Source organism: Pseudophryne corroboree, chromosome 7, assembly GCF_028390025.1.
Source record: "Pseudophryne corroboree isolate aPseCor3 chromosome 7, aPseCor3.hap2, whole genome shotgun sequence".
NCBI lineage: Eukaryota > Metazoa > Chordata > Amphibia > Anura > Myobatrachidae > Pseudophryne > Pseudophryne corroboree.
The window spans coordinates 135,068,218-135,089,488 of record NC_086450.1 but is presented as its reverse complement, the minus strand read 5'-3'; the positions used below and the strand labels follow the sequence as shown (position 1 = coordinate 135,089,488).

The 21,271-nt window shown below is 46.0% G+C and overlaps 1 long non-coding RNA gene across 1 annotated transcript in view; it reads right to left on the bottom strand.

Moving 5' to 3' along the window:
* Window positions 1-21,271, bottom strand: part of LOC134944799 (uncharacterized) — a 283,767-nt gene that overhangs the window by 153,015 nt on the left and 109,481 nt on the right. The window contains exon 3 of the long non-coding RNA XR_010181955.1: window positions 2,582-2,622. This is a non-coding gene — a long non-coding RNA (uncharacterized LOC134944799). The remainder of the gene's footprint in view (window positions 1-2,581; window positions 2,623-21,271) is intronic.

Here is a 21,271-nt window from a genome sequence, read left to right as displayed (position 1 = left end):
ATAATACTGAACATACACCTTCAGATGAACCTGCATGCCAATTATCTGACACCCTCTAATAGCGTTACCATACACAATCAGATTATGGCACAGATATTGGATGATTTCAGCGTGTCAGCATCGGATAGTTGAAATCATAGCGCCAATTATCAGATCTGTCAGACGTTATGGATGATTTCGTATGTCCAACAGACCAATAATTGCTGTTCAGTCGCCGTAATACAACGGCTCAACCAGCGGATTATCAGACGATTGGGCCAATAATTGAACAGTGTATGCCCGGCATAATGAGAACTAAACTGCAATAATGCCATATTAACATACTGATAAGAAACAATGACTTCAGAACACACACATTATCTTACACACAAGACAATATGTAATAAGCAGATGTTCAACCAGGTGACAAGTCATGTTTAATTCAGCTGTCTATCCAAGACTTCTCTTGTGTCTCTGCTGCATTTACTTTCTCAATACAACAGGCACACACACACACACACACACACACACCTCAACATGTCTTACCAAAATACTGTCACATAGTACGTTCCCCACCAGCTATGCCAGGCATTACCTGAATTAGGGGCGCAGCCAGAACTTTGTGGGCCCCATAGCAACATTTTGAAGGGCCCCCGTCCCAATGCTTCTAGAGAGACACTTCTCTGCAGCAGTTGTTAATTTTATGCCCTATAATAGTGCCCTAGTTCCTTTTCTGAACCATAGTAGAGCCTTATTTAATGTTATGTCACATAGTGGTGCCCTAGTTTCTTTTATGAATCGCAGTAGAGCTTAAGTTCACCCTATGTCACATTTCAGAGCTGCCAGTACACATTATGCCGCACAGTACCCCCAATTCATATTATGATATATAGTGCTCCCCGTTCATATTGTGCCTCATTACAGTGCCCCAGTTCATAATATATAACATTAAAATGCCCTCCAGTTCATTTTATACCACATTACAATGAACAGGTCCAGGGACATACCTAGATATATTGCAGGCCACAAGGAAAAAGTTTGAAAGGACCCATACATACCACCCAATGGTGAAAAATGTATATAACACGTAACTTTGACAGGGAAGGTGGGCTCCTCTTAGCTCTGGACCCTATAGCAGCTGCACTCCTTGCACATATGGTAGCTACGCCCTTGACCTGAATTCAATACGGCATCTCTTTCTGCAGTTGTCCTCATATACTCTATTTTCCAGCACTTTTCGTATACTCCTAGAAACTAAATCATCATCTGCACAAATAGCACAATCAGTATTTGGTATTAAGATTTCCAAAATTGAGTGTTGGCGTTACACAAGAACAGGACCCCCATCCACTAGTCACAACTTTCAGAGACCGGCAGTTCCCATGGTTCATCAATCCTCTCACTGGGCAAAATACACAGAGGTACTCTGTCCACCTCACTAACGCAAAACCCTATTTTTTCTCTTTCCATCGGTTCATGCCAATTTAATATTGACCAAAAAACAAGAGTAAAAGTTGCCTCTATGGTAAGCCTCCCTGAGGCACAGGCCACTGCTAAATATAGCAGAAGACAGAAACGTGCAATAGTTCATGATTCACGGTTTCAAATTCATATTTTGTTCTGGATAATAACAACTACTCATTAAGAACAAAATGCAGATATATTCCTTTTAAATGTTAAAAACCACTAACATATGCCTCACAAATTTTTACCAAAACCAACTATGATTGCATTCTTGAGAAATGTTCAAAGAGAATGAGGATCACCTCCTATTTTTTTTTAACCATACAGGTCTGGAAAATAGAACGAAAACCTAGAAAACCGAGATTTACTTTATAATTGCATGTGAGGCAGTCAGAAGTGCAAGACCACTGATTTAATACGGTCATACACTTTGATTGTGGATGGACTGCCACAGTATTACTGCAGCATGCAGAGAGTAACTTCTGAACGCTTAATAAGTACACAAAGCTTATTTTCAGGGAAAAGTGACAGGACAGGTCACTATGCAATACAGTATTTTAACCACTTAAATGGCACGGCCATATGGATTGTGCACGTAGTCAGTTGGGCCTTCGCTGGGATGCAACCGTGCCTTCTGTGCCCACCCCCAGCTGTAACTGAAGAAATACATACTACACATGTGCAGAACAGATTTCCTCCTGCTCCCCCAGAATCCTACCAGTGATGAAGTGGACTGTGGCCTTACAACTCATGGGGTGGGGTGATACTAATGCAGTGAGAACCTATAAACACCGGTGAGCAGGGCAGCACTGCAACCGGGGATCTAAGACCACAAGGGGGGTGGGAGGTGAAGTAATGTCACTGGGAATTATTGCTCCTAGGGGATCTACTGACAGTCAGGAGTGGGAGGCACAGTTACAATATTTCACGATGTTTAAATATAAATTTTCACATATGTTCTAACCTTAATTAAATAAATAAAAAAAGTTGAACAGATTAAAAAAAACTATGCAAATTATCGAGTTAAGTGGTTAAAAGTATTTATCTGCGTTTGTTTCCACTTCAATAAATGTATTCACAAAGCCTTCCGGCTTAATATGAACAACTACTACAATTATTAGCCCCAAAAAATACTTACTTTGAAGAATCTGGTCAGTTCTGTGACATCACTGTTGCACACTGCAATGAGAAGTGAACAGACTGGATAAATTCACAAGATTTCCATATTTTTATGTGCACTTGAATGAAAGAATAATTTAAAATAAATAAAAATCAACACCTTTGAAAATATCCGAAGAATTAATATTAATGCAAGTCATACATCTACAGCCTGATTCACCCTTCTGCTGATGCCAAGCTGATCAGCGGACTCTGATAAACGCAGATTTGTCGGGCGACTGGTAAAATCCTACACGTTGAAGATCCCTGATTTAAAGTTTCAGAGCATGTTTGGTTCGGAATCTGCGAATTCAGGATTTCCAACATGTTGGATTTTGCCGATGACCAGACGCCGGAATCGGCAAAACCGACAATTCCCACAATTAATCTCATACAGTATGTATGGCCCCCTTTACATACAAGGCCTGTCAAAATGTAAGCTTAAAAAATATAAAAGGCCAGGAGTAATATTTTATTACGTTATAAGATGTTATTACACAAGTTTAATTGTAATAGTTTTAGGCATTGTTATAATTGTATAATCAGTTATCTGGACATTTTCCATTTTTCCACTTTAGGAATATTGTCTCAGTCCACAAACTGGATGCCTCTATCATGTGTAAATTTAGGATTTTTGTCACGTATTCAAAATTCTTTGTATTTTGCATCTAGAAATACATTGCTTATCTGATAATTAATCAAATGTGCGTAGTACAGGAAAGCAGGCAATTCTCTGGGAACAGCACTCACCTGTCTGCCAGGTGAGCAGAGTCATGTTATCTAACTCCGCCCACCTCAGAACATTGGGCAGGAGCGTAATAACATAATACACCTACAGTATCACACCTACTGGATGACAAATGGGACCATCTACTTTTTCTATTCATACAATGCCTCTACATATGGAGTTTTTCCAGTATAAAATTAAATATTGTAACAAAACGTTCTAACTCCTGGTATAAAAAAAATTATTTTAATGCGAACACATTATTATAGCTTAAAATCATTTTGAAGCTGAAGATGACCATTTGTTTCAATCCCACCCAATAAAAGGGTTAAGAATCTAATCACCCACATGATACATTTTATTATTTAAAACCATACATTTAGGGTGCACCATTAATTTCTTAGCCAATATACCCGCTGTAAAACATACCATAAATAATCGCAGGACATCTGTTGTCTGAGAGCAATCCCTAAACACATCATGTGGATCTGCAGAGCTGGCAGAGCCAGGAATTGTCTCTACGGCTGATTATCATAACATAGGCAAAGTGACGGAATCAGGAAATTATCTATTTCATCAGCACAAGGACAATGCGCCCAGTATTTAGGAAATGAGGGATACTGGATTGAGCTGAGCACTTATAATACACAAAAAATTGTGCAGCCTCTTTTGTTTCAAACTGTTTTGTTTGTTTTTCCATAATCCTTTAATTAAATTAAAGATGTTAAATATTTTATATGTAAAGGGTTTCCAGAATTAGGTGATACTTAGTAAGTATCAGTTCCCTGGTCAGTTTATTCTAAACCTCATGGGGGTTTATTACACCTTGCCAGCTGTGGAATCACAAGTTTAAAATTCCCACCCGCTGATAATTTAGCGGCTTGTATGCGTTCTCATGCAGCAGTTGGATCTTTTTCCAGCTGCGCATGTGCAAAAAGCAAACAAACAAAAAACCCCTAAGTTACATGGCATCAGCAATGGCGCGACAACACAATGGGCATTCCTGGGTTGTGACTGGGAAGTGGTTTGATATGAATGCAAAAAAAAAAAAAAAGTATGTCTCCTAGGAATACAATGTGAGTGTCGCAGTAATGTCAGTGCAAGTGGCTGCGGTCCCAGATGCACACAGGGCAGTAAGGAGCCTGGCTGGGCCCAGGAACTTTTCAGGGGGCGTGGCCTGATTGCAGGAGGCGTGGTCATGCACCCTTAGGAAAAAAATACAGAGAAAAAAAATAAGAATTTACTTACCGATAATTCTATTTCTCGGAGTCCGTAGTGGATGCTGGGGTTCCTGAAAGGACCATGGGGAATAGCGGCTCCGCAGGAGACAGGGCACAAAAGTAAAGCTTTTACAGGTCAGGTGGTGTGTACTGGCTCCTCCCCCTATGACCCTCCTCCAGACTCCAGTTAGGTACTGTGCCCGGACGAGCGTACACAATAAGGGAGGATTTTGAATCCCGGGTAAGACTCATACCAGCCACACCAATCACTCCGTACAACTTGTGATCTAAACCCAGTTAACAGTATGATAACAGAGGAGCCTCTGAAAGATGGCTTCCTAAACAATAACCCGAATTAGTTAACAATAACTATGTACAAGTATTGCAGATAATCCGCACTTGGGATGGGCGCCCAGCATCCACTACGGACTCCGAGAAATAGAATTATCGGTAAGTAAATTCTTATTTTCTCTATCGTCCTAAGTGGATGCTGGGGTTCCTGAAAGGACCATGGGGATTATACCAAAGCTCCCAAACGGGCGGGAGAGTGCGGATGACTCTGCAGCACCGAATGAGAGAACTCCAGGTCCTCCTTTGCCAGGGTATCAAATTTGTAAAAATTTACAAACGTGTTCTCCCCTGACCACGTAGCTGCTCGGCAGAGTTGTAATGCCGAGACCCCTCGGGCAGCCGCCCAAGATGAGCCCACCTTCCTTGCGGAATGGGCCTTAACAGATTTAGGCTGTGGCAGGCCTGCCACAGAATGTACAAGTTGAATTTTGTTACAAAACCAACGAGCAATCGACTGCTTAGAAGCAGGTGCACCCAACTTGTTGGGTGCATACAGTATAAACAGCGAGTCAGATTTTCTGACTCCAGCCGTCCTTTAAATGTATATTTTTAAGGCTCTGACAACGTCCAACAACTTGGAGTCCTTCAAGTCGTCTGTAGCCGCAGGCACTACAATAGGCTGGTTCAGGTGAAACGCTGATACCACCTTAGGGAGAAAATGCGGACGCGTCCGCAGCTCTGCCCTATGTCGAATGGAAAATTAAATAAGGGCTTTTATAAGACAAAGCCGCCAGTTCAGATACTCTCCCGGCCGAAGCCAGGGCCAGTAACATAGTCACTTTCCATGTGAGATATTTCAAATCCACATTCTTTAGTGGTTCAAACCAATTGGATTTGAGGAAATCTAAAACTACATTTAGATCCCACGGTGCCACCTTAGGCACCACAGGAGGCTGTATATGCAGTACTCCTTTGATAAAAATCTGGACCTCAGGGACTGAGGCCAATTCTTTGTGGAAGAATATTGATAGGGCCGAAATTTGAACCTTAATAGATCCCAATTTGAGACCCATAGACAATCCTGATTGCAGGAAATGTAGGAAAACGACCCAGTTGAAATTCCTCCATCGGAGCACTCCGCTGCTCGCACCACGCAACATATTTTCGCCAAATACGGCGATAATGCTTCGCGGTGACTTCCTTCCTTGCCTTTATCAAGGTAGGAATGACTTCTTCTGGAATGCCTTTTCCTTTTAGGATCTGGCATTCAACGCCATGCCGTCAAACGCAGCCGCGGTAAGTCTTGAAAAAGACAAGGACCCTGCTGAAGCAGGTCCCTTCTCAGAAGTAGAGGCCACGGATCGTCCGTGACCATCTCTTGAAGTTCCGGGTACCAAGTCCTTCTTGGCCAATCCGGAGCCACTAGTCTTACTCCTCTTTGCCGTATAATCCTCAATACCTTTGGTATGAGAGGCAGAGGAGGAAACACATATACCGACTGGTACACCCAAGGTGTTACCAGCGCGTCCACAGCTATTGCCTGCGGATCTCTTGACCTGGCGCAATACCTGTCCAGTGTTTTGTTGAGGCGAGACGCCATCATGTCCACCATTGGTTTTACCCAACGGTTTAATAGCATGTGGAAAACTTCTGGATGAAGTCCCCACTCTCCCGGGTGAAGGTCGTGTCTGCTGAGGAAGTCTGCTTCCCAGTTGTCCACGCCCGGGATGAATACTGCTGACAGTGCTATCACGTGATTCTCCGCCCAGCGAAGGATCCTGGCAGCTTCTGCCATTGCCCTCCTGCTTCTTGTGCCGCCCTGTCTGTTTACATGGGCGACTGCCGTGATGTTGTCCGACTGGATCAACACCGGTCTTCCTTGAAGCAGAGGTTCCGCCTGGCTTAGAGCATTGTAGATTGCTCTTAGTTCCAGAATGCTTATGTGAAGAGACTTTTTCAGGCTCGACCACACTCCCTGGAAATTTCTTCCCTGTGTGACTGCTCCCCAGCCTCTCAGGCTGGCATCCGTGGTCACCAGGATCCAATCCTGTATGCCGAATCTGCGGCCCTCCAATAGATGAGCCTCCTGCAACCACCACAGAAGGGATACCCTTGTCCTCGGCGACAGGGTTATCCGCAGGTGCATCTGAAGATGCGACCCTGACCATTTGTCCAACAGATCCCTTTGCATGGAATCTGCCGAAAGGGATTGCTTCGTAAGAAGCTACCATTTTTTCCCAGGACTCTTGTGCATTGATGTACAGACACCTTTCCTGGTTTTAGGAGGTTCCTGACCAGGTCAGATAACTCCTTGGCTTTTTCTTCGGGAAGAAAAACCTTTTTCTGAACTGTGTCCAGAATCATCCCCAGGAACAGCAGACGAGTTGTCGGCATTAATTGGGATTTTGGAATATTCAGAATCCATCCGTGCTGCTTTAGCACCTCTTGAGATAGTGCTAAACCCATCTCTAGCTGTTCTCTGGACCTTGCCCTTATTAGGAGATCGTCCAAGTATGGGATAATTAATACGCCTTTTCTTCGAAGAAGAAATATTATCTCGGCCATTACCTTTGTAAAGACCCGAGGTGCCGTGGACAAACCAAACGGCAGCGTCTGAAACTGATAGTGACAGTTTTGTACAACGAACCTGAGGTACCCCTGGTGTGAGGGGTAATTGGAACGTGGAGATACGCATCCTTGATGTCCAAGGATACCATAAAGTCCCCTTCTTCCAGGTTCGCTATCACTGCTCTGAGTGACTCCATCTTGAACTTGAACTTCTTTATGTATAGGTTCAAGGACTTCAGATTTAGAATAGGCCTTACCGAGCCATCCGGCTTCGGTACCACAAATAGAGTGGAATAATACCCCTTCCCTTGTTGTAGAAGAGGTACCTTGACTATCACCTGCTGAGAATACAGCTTGTGAATGGCTTCCAAAACCGTCTCCCTTTCTGAGGGGGACGTTGGTAAAGCAGACTTCAGGAAACGGCGAGGTGGCTCTGTCTCTAATTTCAACCTGTACCCCTGAGATATTATCTGCAGGATCCAGGGATTTACCTGCGAGTGAGCCCACTGCGCGCTGTAATTTTTGAGACGACCGCCTACCGCCCCCGAGTCCGCTTGCGAAGCCCCAGCGTCATGCTGAGGCTTTTGTAGAAACCGGGGAGGGCTTCTGTTCCTGGGAAGGAGCTGCCTGTTGCTGTCTCTTCCCTCGTCCTCTGCCTCGTGGCAGATATGAATAGCCCTTTGCTCTCTTATTTTTAAAGGAACGAAAGGGCTGCGGTTGAAAGGTCGGTGCCTTTTTCTGTTGGGGAGTGACTTGAGGTAGAAAGGTGGATTTTCCGGCCGTAGCCGTGGCCACCAAATCCGATAGACCGACCTCAAATAACTCCTCTACGCATCGCCTGTCCACTGTCGTGTCCATAAAGCTCTTCTGGCCGAAATGGACATAGCACTTACCCGTGATGCCAGTGTGCAGATATCTCTCTGTGCATCACGCATATAAAGAAATGCATCCTTTATTTGTTCTAACGACAGTAAAATATTGTCCCTGTCCAGGGTATCAATATTTTCGATCAGGGACTCTGACCAAACTACCCCAGCACTGCACATCCAGGCAGTCGCAATAGCTGGTCGTAGTATAACACCTGCATGTGTGTATATACCTTTTTGGATATTTTCCATCCTCCTATCTGATGGATCTTTAAGTGCGTCCGTCTCAGGAGAGGGTAACGCCACTTGTTTTGATAAGAGTGTTAGCGCTTTGTCCACCCTAGGAGGTGTTTCCCAGCGCTCCCTAACCTCTGGCGGGAAAGGGTATAAAGCCAATAACTTCTTTGAAATTAGCAGTTTTTTATCGGGGCACCCCACGCTTCATCACACACGTCATTTAATTCTTCTGATTCGGTAAAAACTACTGGTAGTTTTTTCACACCCCACATAATACCCTGTTTAGTGGTACCTGTAGTATCAGCTAAATGTAACATCTCCTTTATTGCCAAAATTATATAACGTGTGGCCCTACTGGAAAATACGGTTGATTCGTCACCTTCACCACCGGAATCAGTGCCTGTGTCTGGGTCTGTGTCGACCGACTGAGGCAAGGGACGTTTTACAGCCCCTGACGGTGTTTGAGGCGCCTGGACAGACACTAATTGAGTGTCCGGCCGCCTCATGTCGGCAAACGACTGCTTAAGCGAGTTGACGCTATCCCGTAATTCCACAAATAAAGGCATCCATTCTGGTGTCGACCCCCTAGGAGGTGACATCCTCATATTTGGCAATTGCTCCGCCTCCACACCAATAACGTCCTCATACATGTCGACACACACGTACCGACACACAGCAGACACACAGGGAATGCTCTATACGAAGACAGGACCCACTAGCCCTTTGGGGAGACAGAGGGAGAGTCTGCCAGCACACACCAAAAAGCGCTATATATGACAGGGATAGCCTTATGATTAAGTGCTCCCTTATAGCTGCTTTTATATTAATATATTGCCATTTATTCTGCCCCCCCTCTCTGTTATACCCTGTTTCTGTAGTGCAGTGCAGGGGAGAGACCTGGGAGCCTTCCTGACCAGCGGAGCTGTGACAGAAAATGGCGCCGTGTGCTGAGGAGATAGGCCCCGCCCCTTTTTCGGCGGGCTCGTCTCCCGCTATTTAGTACATTTAGGCAGGGGTAAATATCTCCATATAGCCTCTGGGGCTATATGTGAGGTATTTTTAGCCTTTTTAAAGGTTTTCATTTGCCTCCCAGGGCGCCCCCCCCCCAGCGCCCTGCACCCTCAGTGACTGCCGTGTGAAGTGTGCTGAGAGGAAAATGGCGCACAGCTGCAGTGCTGTGCGCTACCTTAAGAAGACTGCAGGAGTCTTCAGCCGCCGATTCTGGACCTCTTCTTGCTTCAGCATCTGTGAGGGGGCCGGCGGCGTGGCTCCGGTGACCATCCAGGCTGTACCTGTGATCGTCCCTCTGGAGCTTCATGTCCAGTAGCCAAGAAGCCAATCCATCCTGCACGCAGGTGAGTTCACTTCTTCTCCCCTCTGTCCCTCGTTGCAGTGATCCTGTTGCCAGCAGGAATCACTGTAAAATAAAAAACCTAAGCTAAACTCTCTAAGCAGCTCTTTATGAGAGCCACCTAGAATTGCACCCTTCTCGGCCGGGCACAAAAATCTAACTGGAGTCTGGAGGAGGGTCATAGGGGGAGGAGCCAGTACACACCACCTGACCTATAAAAGCTTTACTTTTGTGCCCTGTCTCCTGCGGAGCCGCTATTCCCCATGGTCCTTTCAGGAACCCCAGCATCCACTTAGGACGATAGAGAAAACGAGTTTTATGGTAAGAACTTAGCCTTGTTAAAACTCTTTCTGCGAGGTACACTGGGCTCCACAAGTCTGGACAATGGGGTGTAGAGTAGGATCTTGATCCGAGGCACCAACAGGCTCAAAGCTTTTTACCTTCTTCCCAAGATGCTTAGCGCCGCCTCCTATATCACCCCGGCTCCCAACACAGGAGCTCAGTTTAGTTAACCAGCCCAATGCAGTAGCAGGAAAAGAGACGACAACGGTTAGTAGCCACATACACCACACTCTGACGACAAGAGAAGTGTCAGCGGCTAATGCCATATCAACCCAAAGAAGCTAAGTGCGTCAGGGTGGACGCCTTGTGGAGCCCAGTGTACCTCGCAGAAAGAGTTTTAACAAGGGTAAGTTCTTACCATAAAACTTGTTTTCTGCTGTGGGGTACACTGGGCTCCACAAGTCTGGACAATGGGGATGTCCTAAAGCAGTTCCTTATGGGAGGGGACGCACTGTAGCGGGCACAAGAACCCGGCGTCCAAAGGAAGCATCCTGGGAAGCGGCAGTATCGAAGGCATAGAACCTTATGAACGTGTTCCCGGAGGACCACGTAGCCACCTTGCACAATTGATCAAGGTTCGCACCACGTTGGGCCGCCCAAGAAGGTCCAACAGACCGAGTAGAATGGGCCGCAATGTGAACAGGAGCTGACAGACCAGCCTTCACATAAGCATGCGCAATCACCATTCTGATCCACCTGGCCAGGGTCTGCTTGTGAGCAGGCCAGCCACGTTTGTGAAATCCAAACAAAACAAAGAGAGAATCAGACTTTCGATTAGAAGCAGTTCTCTTCACATAGATACGGAGAGCCCGTACCACATCCAAAGACCGCTCTTTGGGAGACAAATCAGGAGAGACAAAAGCTGGAACCACAATCTCCTGATTAAGGTGGAACGAAGAAACCACCTTAGGCAAATATCCGGGACGAGTCCTAAGAACCACCCGGTCACGGTGAAAAATCAGATATGGGGAACTACAAGACAAGGCACCGAAATCCGACACTCTTCTAGCAGAGGCAATGACCAACAGAAACACCACCTTAAGGGAAAGCCACTTAAGGTCAGCTGAACCAAGAGGTTCAAATGGAGACTCTTGTAACGCCTCCAAAACCACCGACAAGTCCCAAGGAGCCACAGGTTGGATACGCAACACACCCTGAGTGAAAGTATGATCAGGTAAAGTCGCAATTTTTCTCTGAAACCACACCGACAAGGCAGAAATATGAACCTTGAAGGAGGCCAGACGCAGGCCTAAATCTAGGCCCTGCTGTAGAAAAGCCAAAAGTTTGGCTGTACTAAACTTGGAAGCGTCATAATGGTTAGATGCGCACCAAACAAAGTAGGAATGCCAGACCCGATGGTAAATCCAAGCAGAGGCCGGTTTCCGGGCCCGCAACATAGTTTTAATGACCTCTTCAGAAAAACCCTTAGCTCTTAAGATGGGAACCTTCAAGAGCCACGCCGTCAAAGACAGCTAGGTCCTGGTAGACACAGGGGCCCTGAACGAGGTCTGGGCATTATGGAAGTAGAAGTGGACGCTCTGACGATAGGCCTTGCAGGTCTGAGAACCAGTGCCGTCTGCGCCACGCCGGTGCTATGAGAAGCAGATTTCCTTTTTCTTGCTTGAACTTCCGAATTACCCTGGGCAGGAGTGACACCGAAGGGAACACGTACGGCAGCCGAAACCTCCACGGCACTGCCAGCGCATCCACGAATGCTGCTTGAGGGTCCCTTGTCCTTGCTCCGAAGACCGGAACCTTGTGATTGTGTCGAGATGCCATCAGATCCACATCTGGAAGACCCCACCTTTCCACGAGGAGTTGAAACACTTCTGGATGGAGGCCCTACTCGCCGGCATGCACGTCCTGACGACTGAGAAAGTCCGCTTCCCAATTCAGGACTCCCGGAATGAATATTGCCGGTAAATGGCGTTCTGCCCAACGTAGAATCCGTGAGGCTTCCTTCATTGCCAAACGGCTTTGAGTGCCGCCTTGATGATTTATGTAAGCCACTGTGGTGGCGTTGTCCGACTGTACTTGAACAGGATGGTTCTGAATCAAATGCTGGGCTAGGTTCAACGCATTGAAGACCGCCCGCAATTCCAGAATGTTGATCGAGAGGAGAGATTCCTCCTTGGTCCTCCGACCCTGCAAGGAGTGCTGCTCCAGCACCGCGCCCCAACCTCTTAGACTGGCATCTGTCGTCAACAGGACCCAGTTGGATATCCAGAAGGGACGGCCTCTGCACAATTGTCGGTCCTGGAGCCACCAGAGCAGCGACAGACGGACCTCCGGAGTCACAGATCATTTGAGACCTGATCCGGTAAGGCAGGCCGTCCCACTTGGCTAGAATCAGCTTCTGGAGGGGGCGAGAATGGAATTGAGCATACTCCACCATGTCGAATGCTGATACCATGAGGCCTAGCACCTGCATTGCCGAATGTATAGACACTTGCGGACGAGAAAGGAAGCAACGAATCCTGTCCTGAAGTTTCAGGACTTTATCCTGAGACAAGAACAACCTCTGGTTGTGAGTGTCCAACAGCGCTCCCAGATGCACCCTGCTCTGAGCAGGGACCAGGGAGGATTTCTTCCAGATGATGAGCCACCCGTGGGCTTGTAGAAACCGGATCGTAATATCCAGATGACGCAGGAGAAGATCTGGGGAATTTGCCAGGATTAACAAGTCGTCCAGATACGGCAGTATCCTGACCCCTTGACGGCGGAGTACCACCGTCATCACCGCCATAACTTTGGTGAAGACTCGCGGAGCCGTTGTTAAACCAAAGGTAACGCCCGAAACTGGTAATGGAGGTTGCCAATAGCAAACCTCAGGTATTGTTGATGTGACACTGCTATAGGAATATGCAGGTAAGCATCCTGTATGTCCAGGGAGACCATGTAGTCCCCAGGTTCCAAGGCCAGAACTGTAGAGCGAAGGGTTTCCATACGGAACTTGGAAACCTTCACAAACTTGTTCAGTGCCTTGAGGTTGAGAATGGGCCGGGAGGACCCATTCGATTTCAGGACTAGAAACAACGGAGAATAGTACCCCCGGCCCCTCTGAGCAAGAGGCACCTGTACTACAACTCCTGTATCCAGGAGGGTCTGTACCACCGAATGCAGAGTGTTTGCCTTTGTCTGGTCCGACGGGATGTCTGTCTGGCAAAATCGATGAGGGGGTCGGTTTTTGAAGGCTATGGCGTAACCTCGAGTGACGACTTCCCGTACCCAGGCATCTGAAGTGGTCTTCAACCATTCCTGGGTATACCCTAGACGCCGGCCCCCCACCCTGGGATCCCCCAGGGGGAGGCCCGCCCCGTCATGCGGCAGGCTTATCGGTCTTGGCTGCTGGCTGACAGGCAGCCCAGGCACTTTTGGGCTTCGGCTTACCAGATTTGGAAGTGCGGGCCTGCTTATAGTACGCCTGACCTTTTGCTTTACCTGAAGGACGAAAGGGGCGAGAGGACGTGCCTTTGGCCTTCGACACAGACGGAGCTGTATTAGGCAGACAGGCAGTTTTGGCAGTAGCCAAGTCAGCCACTATCTTATTTAAGTCCTCCCCAAACAGAATATCCCCCTTGAAAGGGAGTACCTCCAGGGTTTTTCTAGAGTCCAGATCCACAGACCAGGATCTCAGCCACAACATCCTGCGAGCCAGGACTGACGTAGTAGAGGCCTTGGCTGCTAGGATACCGGCATCAGAAGCCGCCTCTTTAATATAGCAAGCTGTGACAATATATGACAAGCATTGTCTAGCATGGTCAGAGGAGATTTCAGCTTCTAACTCCAAGGCCCATGCTTCAATAGGCTCTGCCGCCCATGTAGCTGCAATAGTGGGCCTTTGTGCAGCACCCGTGAGGGTGTAAATCGCTTTTAGACAACCCTCGACACGTTTGTCTGTAGGCTCTTTTAGAGACGTGACGGTAGTGACAGGTAGAGCTGAGGAAACCACCATCCTAGCCACATGTGAGTCTACTGGAGGAGGCGTTTCCCAATTCTTAGACAGCTCTGGCGCGAGGGGATAGCGACCCAGCATCTTCTTTTGAGGTACAAACTTCGTACCCGGGCTTTGCCAGGGTTCCTGACGTATATCCACTAGGTGGTCAGAGTGAGGTAAAACTTGTTTAATCACCTTCTGACGCTTGAACCTATCTGGTTTCTTAGGAGGAACGGATGGCTCGGGATCATCCGTAATCTGCAGAATTAACTTAATAGCCTCCAAAAGATCAGGAACATCCACATGTGAACTACCCTCCCCATCAGCCGTATCTGAGTCAGAACCTGTGGGGTCAGTGTATGTGCTGTCTTCATCAGACGAGATGTCAGTGACAGCAGTGGATTGTGAGGAGACGAGCGCTCGCTTAGAGGACCTCTTGGATTTAGGCGAGCGTTGGTCAGACTTTTTAGTAGTCAGGGACTGGTTCAACTTCTTTAATTGAGCAGATAAATCGTCCGCCCACGGCGGGTTAGCTGCAGGGACCACATACGGTGGTACCGGCATTGGGGGTCCCATAGGGGGTGTTAGTTTATGAACTAGCGTATGCAGAAGCGTGGAAAAAGTGGCCCACGGAGGGTTAGTATGTGCCTCCGTTGCCACAGTCCCACTGGGTGGCAAGGAGCCCCAAGAACCAGAGCCCACAGCTGCTATATTCTCCCCATATGTGCCTGTGGCTTCAGCAACACCAGCAGTGTGTTCCGCCCCAGAACCGTTACCCTCAGAAGCAGACATGATATAACTTGCAGTATGAGGTAACACAGTACAATTATTAGCAGCACTATATCCCTAAACCCAGTGCAGTGTAGTCAGCACCAGCAGAGATAAAGGAGAGATATGGTGACTAAATCACAGAGAAAAATACGTAAGACAGTATATCTTTGTGAAAAGCCTATATTAAATAACACCTGACGCACCAAGCCCCCTCAGGTTATAGAATATAGGGATAGCAAGTTGAGTGAAAGACACGAAATGGACACCACTCAGCTATCAATGCACACACAAATAGTCACAGTTTGTACAATGCAGAGGTTATTACAGACAATAATACTGCACTGGACTAGCTTACACAGTTATATAGTCAATAGATATAACACTACACAGTATGAAACTGGATGTATATCACAGGGTAATTGTACTATAAACCCCTGACTAAATGCACTCTTTCTTACTAACACTGACTAAAAAGGCAGATAGAATACTTAAGTGTCATGTAAAGGCACAGCGCTGACAACCAGGCGGCTTTACATAGGAGGATTTGCCCAAGCAGTCCCAGGAACAGTGAGCTGAGGAGTAATGGCGCCGCAGACACTGACAGGGAGTGAGGAAAAGACAGAGATGCAGCTCCAGGGCGGGAACACTTGCTGGAAATGGCGCCCTGGGGCTGGGGGAGGGGCTTCAGGTCTAAGCCTTATCCCCCTTGCTGGCAAAACCACCGGGTACTGTGGGCGATATTAAAATCGGTTTTAAGAGAAAACCTGACCTGCGCCCATGCCCTGGTGATCTAGTGGGATTGCCTGTATCCACAGTATACACCGCCAGCGCGCGTGGCACACCTTCCACTGACCGCGCCGGATCGCGATAAAGACCGGGTCCCGCGAGCGGGACCCACTTACCACCTCCCGAAGCGCGGCCACGCGATCCTGGAGAGCCCCAGCCGTGTGTGTCTAACATGAAAAAAAACGGAGCCTCCGCTGTAGGTACCCGGCAACCAGGGCTCGGGAGTGTACAGCGCCGCTGGGGAGAGCTGGAGTTGCAGCAGTGAATGTCACAAGACATTTACCACCGCTGCTGCCCTTGAAGTCTTCACTTTTTACCTCATAAAAAGCTTTTCTTAGGGCTGCCTGGAGCAGCCCCTCTGTTAAATGCCTGCTTACTGCAGCACCAACTGACAAACTGAGCTCCTGTGCTGGGAGGCGGGGTGATATAGGAGGCGGCGCTATGCATCTTGGGAAGAAGGTGAAAGCTTTGAGCCTGTTGGTGCCTCGGATCAAGATCCTACTCTACACCCCATTGTCCAGACTTGTGGAGCCCAGTGTACCCCGCAGCAGAAAAATAGTATTTCAAGCACTTTCCTGGCCACACTGCAGTCCAGCACACAGCAGCGTGTACTTCTGGGTTTATGACCCGGGAGTCCTTCTGAACAAGAGCCAGATGATGCATTTTGCAGTGGACACTGGGAGGGATCCCTCTCAGGAAGAATGTGAAAAGAAGAAGCCCATAGGCTTCCATTAGGCAACACCATCTACAGATAAAGTTGCCTAACGGGTCCAAGCTCTGGAGCTTAGTACGGTACATATGGGAAATGCAGTCAAAACTTTTTAGCTGCATATTCAAATTAGTACATTCCTCTCTTAGAACTTTATGTTATATAATTGTCATAAGGCTACATCTCAGGTGACCTCTAATATCCATAATAAATTGCAGTAAGGCGTGCATTGTACCTTATAATATACAAGTTTCCTAATGAACACTGAAATGATGACATCACCACTCATCAAATACACATCTTAGTTTCAGGATTTAATACATAAGAACATGTACAGTATGTATTATGAGCTAATTCATTATCAAAGACAGAAGAAGTGCAAACATTAGACTTGGCCACTGATACATGGCAAATGCTTCAGTGCAGTGTCAGACACAGAGACTTCTAATCCTGTAAGGAACAACGGAGTATACTGGCGCTATATAAATAAATGTTAATTTTAGCCATATGAGTATAGGTAACCCATTGAACTTTCCAAAAACCTAGCATCAGGAAAAACTTAGAGACGGGACATGTTAATTTGTTTTGAAGGCATGGGGTAGGGGTGATTTATTTCCAAGTGTAGCTAAACCTTTAGGAACGGACGTTAAATGTGGTCATTCTTACAGTGCAGAGCTTCCAGCACGCTGGACATCAAGTGCTCTGTTATCTGTAGAACAGCTGGAAATTGCTGCGACCTAAATTAGCCTTTACTGAACATCTGCCAAATTCCAGCTCGGCAATGGGAAAGCAAAACTAAATGTCATGACGCTGTGTTCAGGAACTTTGGCACGGAATATGGAATTATATTTATTTTAAGTCAATATCAATATTATGTTGATAGAGTTAAACCTTTGTACAGGGACAGGCAATTAAAAGTAGGGCATTTATTTTATTTCACACGTAGAAAAAAGGCCTGGGGAAATCACTATGCCAAGTTTCAATGTGCCAATATTTACACAATCGAGCAATTATCGGGCAACTGCGCATGCGCCACAGCTATGGCACCTTTGCAATGTCGCTCGCAGTGAGGATTTATTTTGCAAAGTGATTGAGAATCAGGGATGCTCCAGCAGCTCAGTTCCCACGGCCATTCTGCGCAACTTTAGGGTTACGCAGATAGACGATTATCGGTGGTCATTCAAGCACCGCTGTGTGTTTGTAAGCAGATGCTGATATTTGCGAGGATTGCGTCTCAATCCGTTTCCAGGTGGCTTCAGCATTAGCATATTTCTGTACATCCGCTGTGTATGGGATCCAGCTGCGAATGCATTAAAGTACATCTCTGTATCAGACCCTTAAAGCAGTACCCGATTATCTTGCAAAAAAATTAAAAAAGCATTTTTCATGATTTTTTTTACGGCAATCCTATTAGTACGTGCAAAAACATGCAGGTTCAGTGAAACCTGTGTGTTTTTGCGTTCACATCCCCAAAATGCCACCACGTATCGGAAATTTGGTTCCGCCTGCCTGAGGCAGTGAAACAAAATCCCTGATAAGCCGCGGCTCGCACCGGCTTTTCACGTGCAATAGGGTAGCCTGGGGCGAATCCATTAGTGGCAGGTAATTACCACAGCTAATTGGATACCCCTATTTGTGTGTGTTCGCCCTATGGGGCTGATTCTGTGTTTTGGAGCAAAGTAAAGAAGAACCAGCAACTTTGTACCTTGGTAAAGCCATGCTACATAGCAGTGAGACAGAGAGATTTGGATTTGAGAGGGGCCTATAGCAAACAGATTCTAGATATCTTCTAGAAGGTGCTAGATAAATGATAAATAGAATCTGATTGGTTCCTATGGGCAACATCAACACCTGCACTTTAATAAATATACCCCCAAGACCACTAAATTTGGATGCAGTAATGCTTTCTGTGCATCTCTGTCAAGTTGCCTGGCAAAGCATGCTGGAATTTATGGTCCTTCCAAAAGGCAACACAGGTTACCAGTGTCTGGCCATTGCCCCTAGTAACTAAATTATTTTACAGACGTAAAATTACTTTAGAGAATAAGAAGCAAATCATTTAAATGGTTTCACAGAAGAGCCGCGGGTGCAGCAAAGAATCATGAAAATTTAAACTGCAGACATATCTGCATGGAGTGGAAAGGAATAGGCAGCATCTATGATGATCCAATTAGAAATTATCTGTTCTAGGATCTATATTAACTATTTCAGTAGCCTATATAAAAGTGTAATTGTAAGCAAAATTCTCAAAGAAACTGCTTTGTGTGTTGCCAAGGAATGTTATACTGCTCAATTACTTAGACACAAGTCCAGGAATCTTTTCAGAGTTTAACCTGGACTTTTATTTATTGTATATTTCATTGCATATAGTTACAATAAAAACATTGCTTTGTCTCCATAGTTACATCTCAGATTTCCCCATGTTTGTTAATACACTTTTCTTCTAACTTTTTTTGGCAAATGGAAGCACCCACTGCTCCGGCCAGGAACAGTGATGTATGCAAGCTGAAGTATACACAATTGTACAATTCGATTAACCTCTTTCAGGGGAGACCTACAGCATGTTCCCTAACAAAACAAAAACCCACAACTCTCTGCTTCTAAACCCTAAGAAAGATATTTATAGTTTTGGTGGTATTAGATGTATTACCTGCAAGCTTGATACATATGGTTTACTGGATAGGGCTTTTCCTCATTATTAGCCTGCCAGTGCCTAGAATCTGCTAAACAACATGTAACAAGTCTCCCTGTTGTTCCTCATACTGTACCTGGCAATCTTCTTCACACGTTAAACTCCTACAGATCAATCCTTCCTATACCCCGTAAGGAGTGCAAATCCGCGAGTTGTGGTACTATAAGCGTGGCATGGCACTGAGTTTACTGTTCGCGGGGAATAGGATTGACCCGCTAAATTTTAAGTTATGAACCTTGAAAATAAAACCCTTTTGTATTACCCTGATATTCCACTACAGCTTACTACGGTAGATAAAATGTGAAATGTTTCTCAAATTAAATTGCATTTTTTAGTCAGTGGCCTGAAATTATCACATACAGATTAAAAAGCTGAAAATGCAGTCATATCAGTTGCTGTGACATCAGCAATCTATAGGAAAAACAGTCAGCCACACACAGAGGGGTCTATTCATGAAGCAGTGAAAACAGTGGAGAAGTTGCCCATGGCAACCAATCAGCAGCTCTGTATGATTTTATAGTATGCAAATTATAAATGTTACTTCAGTACTAATTGGTTCTTCTCCACTGGCTAATTTCTCCACAGTTTTCATTGCTTCATGAATAGACTCCAGAGTCTGCCCGTTTAGTGAGAGAAGCACCTCCAATTTGTACATGGCAACCTATGACAGATGTGTAAAGCCTCCATTTATTAAATGTATATTATTTAGCTTATTAAACCACACTAGTTATAAAACTAGTGTAAATTAGAGGCTTTACATGCTCTTTTTTCTCTCCAATATGTTATTAAAATGTTCCAATAACAAAAAGAACAAAAAAATAAATATAATCATGAATACAAAAGTAATCAGAACATACATCTTAATTGCAGCAGAAATAGATTAGGACGTTGGGGGTGGGGGGGATAAATGTAATAAAAAATTTGAGGAATACACGATACGACAAAAAGACAAAAGTACTAACAGTTGCACAAAAGTTATGTAAACAAAACTGAGCATCCATAAGACGGATATAAGACCTATCAGAGGCTAACATATGGAATATGGAGTACAAAGCAATACCAGGGTCACTGCAGAGAAAAAGGGCAGGGGCTGGCGGACGCATGACAGACAAATTCCAAATCAAACTAGGATTGGTCTGAAGATAGGGGCACCTTACATACTCTTTGTCAGGTTTCCTACATTATACACTGTCACTTGCAGGACCCATCCATCCATTTCATGCCCCACCCACCTGCTCTTTTCCCACCATGCCTCTGGATCCCTGGAAACAATTATAAAGGCACAGAGGGCCTGGTTCTAAGTCACATGCAGGTCCGAATGCAGCCGCATCTAGCATGATTTACAGTGCATGTGATGTAGCAAACATACACTTATCTGCGCAGTCTTTAAGCAATTGGGAGTCGGATGGATCTCGGCTGTTTCTCGCTATTGGTTTATGCGTGTCAACCAGGCGTATGCACAGAAGAGAAGTACGACACAAGCAGCCGCTGCGACCCGGGACGTGTCAGATAGCCACCTGCCAGTACACAGGAGCTGCGCTGGCAGCGAGCTACTCAGCGGGTGCGAAAGCATCACCGCTGTGCGAAGCTTTTGCACCATTGCGGGGGGGTGGACAGACCTGCGGGGCGGACTAGCTCTGTGCTGGGTGTGTCCCCGCATGTCTGAGAAAGTTATCGTATTTGTGCTAAATCTACGATTCGATTAGATATGAATTACCCCCTATGTGCGGTGGATCATTCAAGCAAGCGTAATACATCAGCAGGAACGCAACATCTTCACCTACTTGATTGATTCGCTTTGAATAAAACAGAAAGAGAGCTCTGAGTGGCACTAGGATAGCTGTGTCTGGCCTGTGGACTCCTGTCCAGGTGCCTTTGGGCATCCTGTGGTTTATTAGTCACCTGAGAGTCCTTCTCTCCTCGCAGGGGCGTAGCCAGAACTTTGTGGGCCCCATAGCAACATTTTGAAGGGGCCCCGTCCCAAAGCTTCTAGAGAGACACCTCTGCCTCAGTTGTTAATTTTATGCCCTATAATTGTGTCCTAAAGTACTGTAGTTAATTTTCTGAACCATAGTAGAGCCTTATTTAATGTTATGCCACACAGTAGTGCCCTAGTTTCTTTTATGAATGGTAGTAGTGATTAAGTTCACCTTATGTCACATTTCAGAGCTGG